The sequence below is a fragment of the Rhinatrema bivittatum genome, chromosome 8 (assembly GCF_901001135.1).
Source record: "Rhinatrema bivittatum chromosome 8, aRhiBiv1.1, whole genome shotgun sequence".
NCBI lineage: Eukaryota > Metazoa > Chordata > Amphibia > Gymnophiona > Rhinatrematidae > Rhinatrema > Rhinatrema bivittatum.
Window position 1 is genome coordinate 193416715 of NC_042622.1, and position 7913 is coordinate 193424627.

General features: G+C 49.0%; 1 protein-coding gene across 6 annotated transcripts in view; it reads right to left on the reverse strand.

Annotated features, from left to right (window-relative positions):
- PHKG1 (phosphorylase kinase catalytic subunit gamma 1) overlaps positions 1 to 4656 on the reverse strand; it is a 43127-nt gene extending 38471 nt beyond the window's left edge. Inside the window, exons 1-2 of one of the 6 annotated variants that reach the window (XM_029612289.1) lie at positions 4455 to 4653; positions 3859 to 4149 (exon numbers count right to left, since the gene is read on the reverse strand). The gene's annotated coding sequence lies outside the window, so the exon portion shown is untranslated. Of the gene's footprint in view, positions 1 to 3684; positions 3785 to 3858; positions 4150 to 4454 lie in introns of those variants that run through there. The other 5 variants (XM_029612285.1, XM_029612284.1, XM_029612283.1 and 2 more) reach the window with 5 other exon arrangements.
- Positions 4657 to 7913: the final 3257 nt, after the last annotated feature.

Consider the following 7913-nt stretch of genomic DNA (forward strand, 5'->3'; position numbering starts at 1 on the left):
CCATTCTTCTGTCAGAAACACCCAGCCCAGACGAGTGTCAAAGCGAGCCCCTAGGTATTCCAGGACCTGGGAAGGAACCAGGTGACTCTTCGCAAGGTTGATCACCCACCCTAACGACTGCAGCATGTGGGTCACATGACGAATAGTCCGCTGACAGTCCTCTTCCGACTTTGCCCGGAGGAGCCAGCCATCGAGGTACGGGTGCACCAATACTCCTTCCCGCCGAAGGGTTGCTGCAACTACCACCATAACCTTGGTGAAGGTGCGGGGTGCCGATGCCAGCCCGAAGGGGAGTGCATGAAACTGGAAATGCTGTCCCAGGATCGAGAACCACAGGAACTGCTGATGATTGCTCCGGATCGGGATATGGAGGTAGGCCTCTGTGAGGTCCATGGAGGCGAGGAACTCTCCCTTGTGCACTGCCACAATCACCGTGCACAGGTTCTCCATTCGAAAACGTGGGACTTTAGGACTCCGGTTCACCTATTGGAGGTCCAAAATGGGCCGAAATGTCCCCTCTTTTTTTTTTTTTTTTGGCACCACAAAGTACACGGAGTACCGTCCAGCCCCTTGTTCTGCCTCTGGAACTGGAACAATGGCTTGCAGGCTTATCAGACGACATAGCTTGGTTTTCACCATGGCTCGCTTGTCTGGGGAAGAACAGCATGACACCAGGAAGGCGTCTCTGGGCGGGGTGAGAAAATTCTAAGGCATAACCCACGCAGATCACCTGTACTACCCACTGGTCGGTTGCAATTCTTGCCCACTCCTCGTAGAATTGGGACAGCCTTCCCCCTACCGCCGTCTCCGGGGTCTGGGTGCTCCTAATATCATTGGGAGATTTTGCGGGCTGCAGTTCCCTGGCCGGAACCTCCTCTCGCAGCCTGGTTGGGTACCAGAAAGGACTGCTGACGTCCCGAGGAAGGCCTGGATCCAGAGGAAGTGGAGGAACCCCCTCTTCCCGACTTAGATCTTCTGGAATCTCTGACCTAGGTCCTTGGGGCAAAGGCTTTCCGAAAAGGCTTTCTATCCTCTGGGAGCCTATTCCCTCTGTATTCTCCCAGTGACTGTACCAGCTGGTCCAAGTCCTCACCAAACAGGAGCTTCTCCCTGAAGGGAAGGTTACATAAACATGCTTTAGAAGAAGAGTCAGCCGACCAATTCCGGAGCCACAGCAAGTTATGGGCCGCTACTGAAGAGGCCATGGAACGCGCCGAAGTCCTTACGAGGTCATACAGGGCATCCGCCGTATAAGCCACTCCTGCCTCCAGGCGTGCCGCCTGCGCCTGGGACATGGTTCCCGAGGTGGACAGATCCTGTGGTAGCTGAATCCAACACAGAGAGGCGCGCTGCATCATACTGGCACCTACAGCCGCTCTGAGGCTCAAAGCTGAGATTTCAAAAAGGCGCTTCGGGTGGATTTCCAATTTTCGATCCTGGGCATCCTTCAGGGCCGCTGAACCTGCCAGAGGAATGGTAGTTTGCTTAATAATCTACCTTGGGGGTCCGAAAGGACTGCAAATGCTCCTCTGATAAAGGAATCAGCTTGGCCATGGCCCGTCCAACCTTGAGGCCGGCAACCGGGGCATCCCATTCCCTGCTGCTAAGCTTCTGTATTTTCTTAGGAATTGGGAAAGCCGAGGGGGGTCCTCGCAGCCCATCCAGGACCGGGTTGACCCCTTCGCTGTCCGAATCCTCCTATGACAGTTTGAGCCCTAATTCCTCCAGCACCTGGGGAATAAGGGGACGCAATTCCTCCTGCTTAAATAGCTGAACCACCCCGAGGGTCAACATCCCCCCCCCCCCACCCGGGGCATCCAGCAACAACGGGTTGTCCCCGCCGGCCTCTGGGTCCGGATCAGGGTCAGAATTACCCTGGGCCGTGGCTGCCCGAAGGCCCGGAGAAGGCATGACCTGAATCTTTAGACGCTTGGCAGAACCACCAGCGCTGTCCTGAGACCTCCTCTTTGCAGCCTTCCTAGCCAGGAAGGCCTCATGCATTAGTAGCACAAACTCCGGGGAAACACCATCGGGTCCCATATCCTCGCTACTGGAATCCGAAACTGTATCCTTCGGGTCTCCCTGGCCCGGTTTCACCACTGCTGACGAAAGTGGGGAAAGTGGAGAAAGCAGAGGGGACTTCCTTAGCCTTCTTCCCCTGGGTAACCTTCGACCCCGGGGGGTATATTCCTAGGCTTTCTAGGCTTCTGACCCTTGGCAGAAGAGCCCTCTCCCCCCCCCCCCCCCCCCCCCCCCACAGCACACGAGGCACAGAGAAAGTGAGCATCCAACTCTAAAACCAGGCCACAGGCCCTACAAACCTTCACCAGGGCACTTTCAGACATGGCAGTCCTTCCCCCAGCTCCACTGGGTTACCAGGAGGAAGAAATCTGACTAGCTGAGTCTAGCACAAAAAATCAAAATGGCTCCCAGCCTAACCCAGGCCCAACTGATTAAAATTCCCAGGAACTCAGAATGTCTGCCCTGAGGCCAGAATATTCCCAGGAGCTACTTCCCCACCTGAGGAGGCTCCGGGCCCTAGGATGCTCCTCCTCCCCCAGCAGAGCACTGCCTAAAACGGCAATCCTCAGAGAAAAGCCCCTGCAGAGAGAAAAACTGAAGGCAAGAAAATATATTTTTTTAAAACTCAGGAAGTAAGAACAAAAAAATCCCCACAGGGGTACTTTCCTTTAGGCGGTGCTGGAAGAGGGCTTTGGGTGGTGGAGGGAACTAGTCCCCTGGCTATCCAACTCCCGGAATCCAAGAGCTCTACAACCGGAGGTATCCAACCCCCCGTTCGCCCTGCTCCACCCAAGGGATGGCCTGCGATCGGAACCTCACACCTCGGGGAGCCCTGCAAAAACTCAGTCCAGAGCTGCAGGCTGCATGACCACCATCTGCTGGAGACAGAGAAATACTGAGGAGATGCAGATGGCACTAGAGTTATATAGCCGGGGCCTCGAAGTTTGTTCTCTGCCTTCATCTGCTGGTAGGAGGATATAACCCCACTGGTCTGGACTGATCTGGGTATGTCCAGGAAAATAAGTTTCTACAGGTCCAGTTTAAACACGGCCATCATCGTAGGTCTCAGACTAATCCTGTGTTCAGTCACACGTCTTCTCTGCCATTATGGAATATGAGTTTCTCTTGGTTAAACAGAAAAGGTGAAGAGACTATAGCCATCCAAAACAGAGAAAGCAGCATGAGAGCCCCAACCCTTACCAGAAAGAGAAAAATGCTCTAGCATAAAAAAAAAAATAGAATAGCCAAATAAAAAATACAAAACAGTTTGTCTAGTGATGAGGAAAGGCATTCTTTGGATGGTCCTTGGAATCCCAGCTGTCTTCATTTAAGCGCGAGCTCCCTGTGCAGGCGGATGGAGGGGCTTGATCAGTGAGCCACTGTGAATGAGTGTCTGCCCCCCCAACCTTGCTCAATGCAAAATGATATAAACATCTTAAGAAGCAAATAGAAACAAATGTGTTCAAATTCCAGTTTCTAAAATGATGCCATTACAATTTTCAGATTCTAACATGCAAACCAGTGGATCTGTTACAACTCCCCTGAAACGAGCCCTATCTCTGAAGCCGTCAGCAAAGGTTACCCAGCATCAACTCTTTTACTGACATGTACCAAAATATTTCTCCTTGTATTTCAAGATGCTGTTTGTTTGCAAACACATACCAAGAAATTCAGAAAGATTACGCAGCCTTTGGATAACCAGAAGCTTGAGTTCTGTATACTATACCCAGAGTTAGACGCGCTGTTTTCAGAGTGCAAACTATTTCTAAGGTTTAGAACCCTGGTCTTCTGTTTCGACACAGACGCTTGACACACCGGGTTGCTACTTGACCTTACCTCTTTGGAAAATAATCACGTTTCTACTACAGCGATCCCAAATGTCCCAAGAACGCGACAGACGTAAAGAAATGGAAATCAAAAGATAGAAGCCAATGCCTGCAGGGCTGGACTAGAAGTTTGAACTGAAGTCACATCAGGATCACCATGTGTCGTGTGCTGGGAATCCAAAAATAAGCTGTTATGCCCCCCATCTGGAGACCTGCCAACAACTTAGGCATGAATGTACAGTGCAGGCTACAGCACTTTTCCCTTCAATTTGTTTTGGATGCAGCAGCACAAGGATGATCGCTAAGGACGAAAAAGGAAAGCCAAGACAATCAATTGCTGCACCATATATCATTTTTTTCATTGTGCAAAATTAATCCAAGGGGATAGGCTTTGGTGCACTCTCAGAAGTCCCCATATTACTAGCACCAGTTATTATTTATAACATTTATAGTCACCTTCTGTTAATACTATCGATCAAGGCAGATTACATGCACAGTTAAGGAAGCCTTCTCTGCAGTAAACAGTTAGAAATACTGCCTCAGTAGGCTTTTACTATGCCTTAAGGATCACTTATGTTAAACCCTTACACAGCACGGCTTTTGTACCTCGGTGGTCAGTGCATGGTAGAAAACATGCATGGCTAACTGGTGGAAGGAGCCCAGGAACGTGCCATGTCCAACCCCAGGTTTATGCAGATCAGCCCATTTGGTCGACTTTCCCCAAACAGCTCCTCACCAGACACTTTCTCTGCAGACTACGTTCAGCGTTGTGGCATTCTAGTTTGAGTTTGCTGACCTACACAAGCACTCCCAGCTGGCTGAAGGGGAATAAAGGGTTTATTTATATATCTGGATCCTGGGAAAGGCTCTATTTTAAGCCATGTAGGGAAAGGCCACAACTTAAGACATTTTGCTGAGCATCTTACACCCAAGAACCAAGCTGCTTCTCACAGCGTTTGTTGGGAAGAGACCACCGCCCTGTGGCTGAAGGAGAAACACCAATTCCATGCAACATCCCTGAAGTTTCTGAGAACATGGCGACACAGTTTATAACTGCCTTTATCTAACTGCCTTTATCATCAGTTGCTTTATTTATTTTTTTGGTGGGAAGTTGTTCTGCATGACTATGGTTTAACCTACCGCCGAAGGGAAAGGTGGCTCTATGAATTAGGAATTTACTGACCTAAAGGGGTTATTTACTAAACAGTTTGTCTCCTATTTTGTGCCTATGGGGAAAACCCTTAGTAAATCAGGTATTAAGTTTGGTGTCGTAACCACACCAATTTTGTAGGACATGTGTAAGGTGCGGATGAGTTTGACAGATTTTTTTTTTTAATTCTATGCATGCCTACAGACTAGGATCCCAGAACGTAGGCTCCTTTAGTTCTGGGCAGGTAAAACTGTGCCTTGTAGCTCCAGTTATGGGATTTCATAATGGAGTTTGGGACACTCTGGTAATAACAAACAAACAAATTCCCTTTTAATTAAAACATATTTCTCAGAGTAGGTTTTGACGTTTGTTACAGCCCACAGCTAGCTTCAGTAGCCCAAGGAGGTGTATATATCTAAGAAAATGAAAGGAAAATTGGTTTTTACCTTGTAAGTTTAGTAGGTCCAGACAAGTGCATTTTGCATCTCTACCAGCAGATAATAAAAGCTTTGAGGCACTGCTACATATCTGAGAGTGCCAGCTGTAGTCCCTCAGTAGTGACCTGTACCCAAGCCAAACAGAGTGAACACTACTGAACTACCCCCTGCCTTCCCAGGGTGAACGTCAAACCAAGGGTTGGAGCTCCCTGACCTGGAACTCTTACATGAATCCCAAGGAACAACCAAACCTGGAAACCCTTTTTAGGCTCCGACTATAAACATACAGAAAGACATGATTTAATGGAACACAGTCAACATGGATTTACCCAAGGGAAGTCTTGCCTAACAAATCTGCTTCATTTTTTTGAAGGGGTTAATAAACATGTGGATATGGGGTTAATGTGGATAAGGGGTTAAGGGGTTAATAAACATGTGGATAAAGGGTTAATAAACATGTGGATAAAGGTGAACTGGTAGATATAGGGGCGGATTTTAAAAGGAGCGCGAATAGCCTACTTTTGTTTGCGCTCCAGGCGCAAACAAAAGTACGCTGGATTTTAGTAGATATGCGCGGAGCCGCGCGTATCTGCTAAAAACCTGGATCGGCGCGCGCAAGGCTATGGATTTTGTATAGCCGGCGCGCGCCAAGCCGCGCAGCCTACCCCCGTTCCCTCCAAGGTCGCTCCGAAATCGGAGCGGCCTTGGAGGGAACTTTCCTTTGCCCTCCCCTCACCTTCCCCTCCCTTCCCCTACCTAACCCACCCGCCCGGCCCTGTCTAAACCCCCCCCTTACCTTTGTCGGGGGATTTACGCCTCCCGGAGGGAGGCGTAAATCCCCGCGCATCAGCGGGCCTCCTGCGCGCAGGTGCGCGACCTGGGGGCGGGTCCGGAGGGCGCGGCCACGCCCCCGGGCCGCCCCGAGCCGTAGCCACGCCCCCGGAACGCCGTGCGGTTCGGGCCCGCCCCCGACACGCCCCCCGACACGCCCCCTCCGAAAACCCCGGGACTTACGCGAGTCCCGGGGCTCTGCACGCGCCGGTAGGCCTATGTAAAATAGGCTTACCGGCGCGCAGGGCCCTGCTCGCCTAAATCCGCCCGGTTTTGGGCGGATTTAGGCGAGCAGGGCTCTGAAAATCCGCCCCATAGTGTATTTGGATTTTCAGAAGGCGTTTGACAAAGTCCCTCATGAGAGGCTTCTACGAAAACTAAAAAGTCATGGGATAGGAGGCGATGTCCTTTTGTGGATTACAAACTGGTTAAAAGACAGGAAACAGAGACTAGGATTAAATGGTCAATTTTCTCAGTGGAAAAGGGTAAACAGTGGGGTGCCTCAGGGATCTGTACTTGGACCGGTGCTTTTCAATATATATATAAATGATCTGGAAAGGAATACGACGAGTGAGGTTATCAAATTTGCGGATGATACAAAATTATTCAGAGTAGTTAAATCACAAGCAGACTGTGATACATTACAGGAGGACCTTGCAAGACTGGAAGATTGGGCATCCAAATGACAGATGAAATTTAATGTGGACAAGTGCAAGGTGTTGCTGTAGTTACACGATGTTAGATTCTATATTAGGAGCTACCACCCAGGAAAAAGATCTAGGCATCATAGTGGATAATACTTTAAAATCGTCGGCTCAGTGTGCTACAGCAGTCAAAAAAGCAAACAGAATGTTAGGAATTATTAGGAAAGGAATGGTTAATAAAACGGAAAATGTCATAGTGCCTCTATATCTCTCCATTGTGAGACGACACCTTGAATACTGTGTACAATTCTGGTCGCCACATCTCAAAAAAGATATAGTTGCGATGGAGAAGGTACAGAGAAGGGCAACCAAAATGATAAAGGGGATGGAGCAGCTCCTCTATGAGGAAAGGCTGAAGAGGTTAGGGCTGTTCAGCTTGGAGAAGAGACGGCTGAGGGGGGATATGATAGAGGTCTTTAAGATCATGAGAGGTCTTGAACGAGTAGATGTGACTCGGTTATTTACACTTTCGAATAATAGAAGGACTAGGGGGCATTCCAGGAAGTTAGCAAGTAGCACATTTAACACTAATCGGAGAAAATTCTTTTTCACTCAACGCACAATAAAGCTCTGGAATTTGTTGCCAGAGAATGTGGTTAGTGCAGTTAGTATAGCTGGGTTCAAAAAAGGTTTGGATAAGTTCTTGGAGGAGAAGACCATTAACGGCTATTAATCAAATTTACTTGGGGAATAGCCACTGCTATTAATTGCATAAGTAGCATGGGATCTTCTTAGTGTTTGGATAATTGCCAGGTTGTTGTGGCCTGGTTTGGCCTCTGTTGGAAACAGGATGCTGGGCTTGATGGACCCTTGGTCTGACCCAGCATGGCAATTTCTTATGTTCTTATCAGCATAAGTTAAATCAGTCTTTCATAAATCAGGGGCAGGGCCTCTGGACTGATCTAGATTACTTCAGGAGCAAAAATTAGCAGGTAAGAAACAA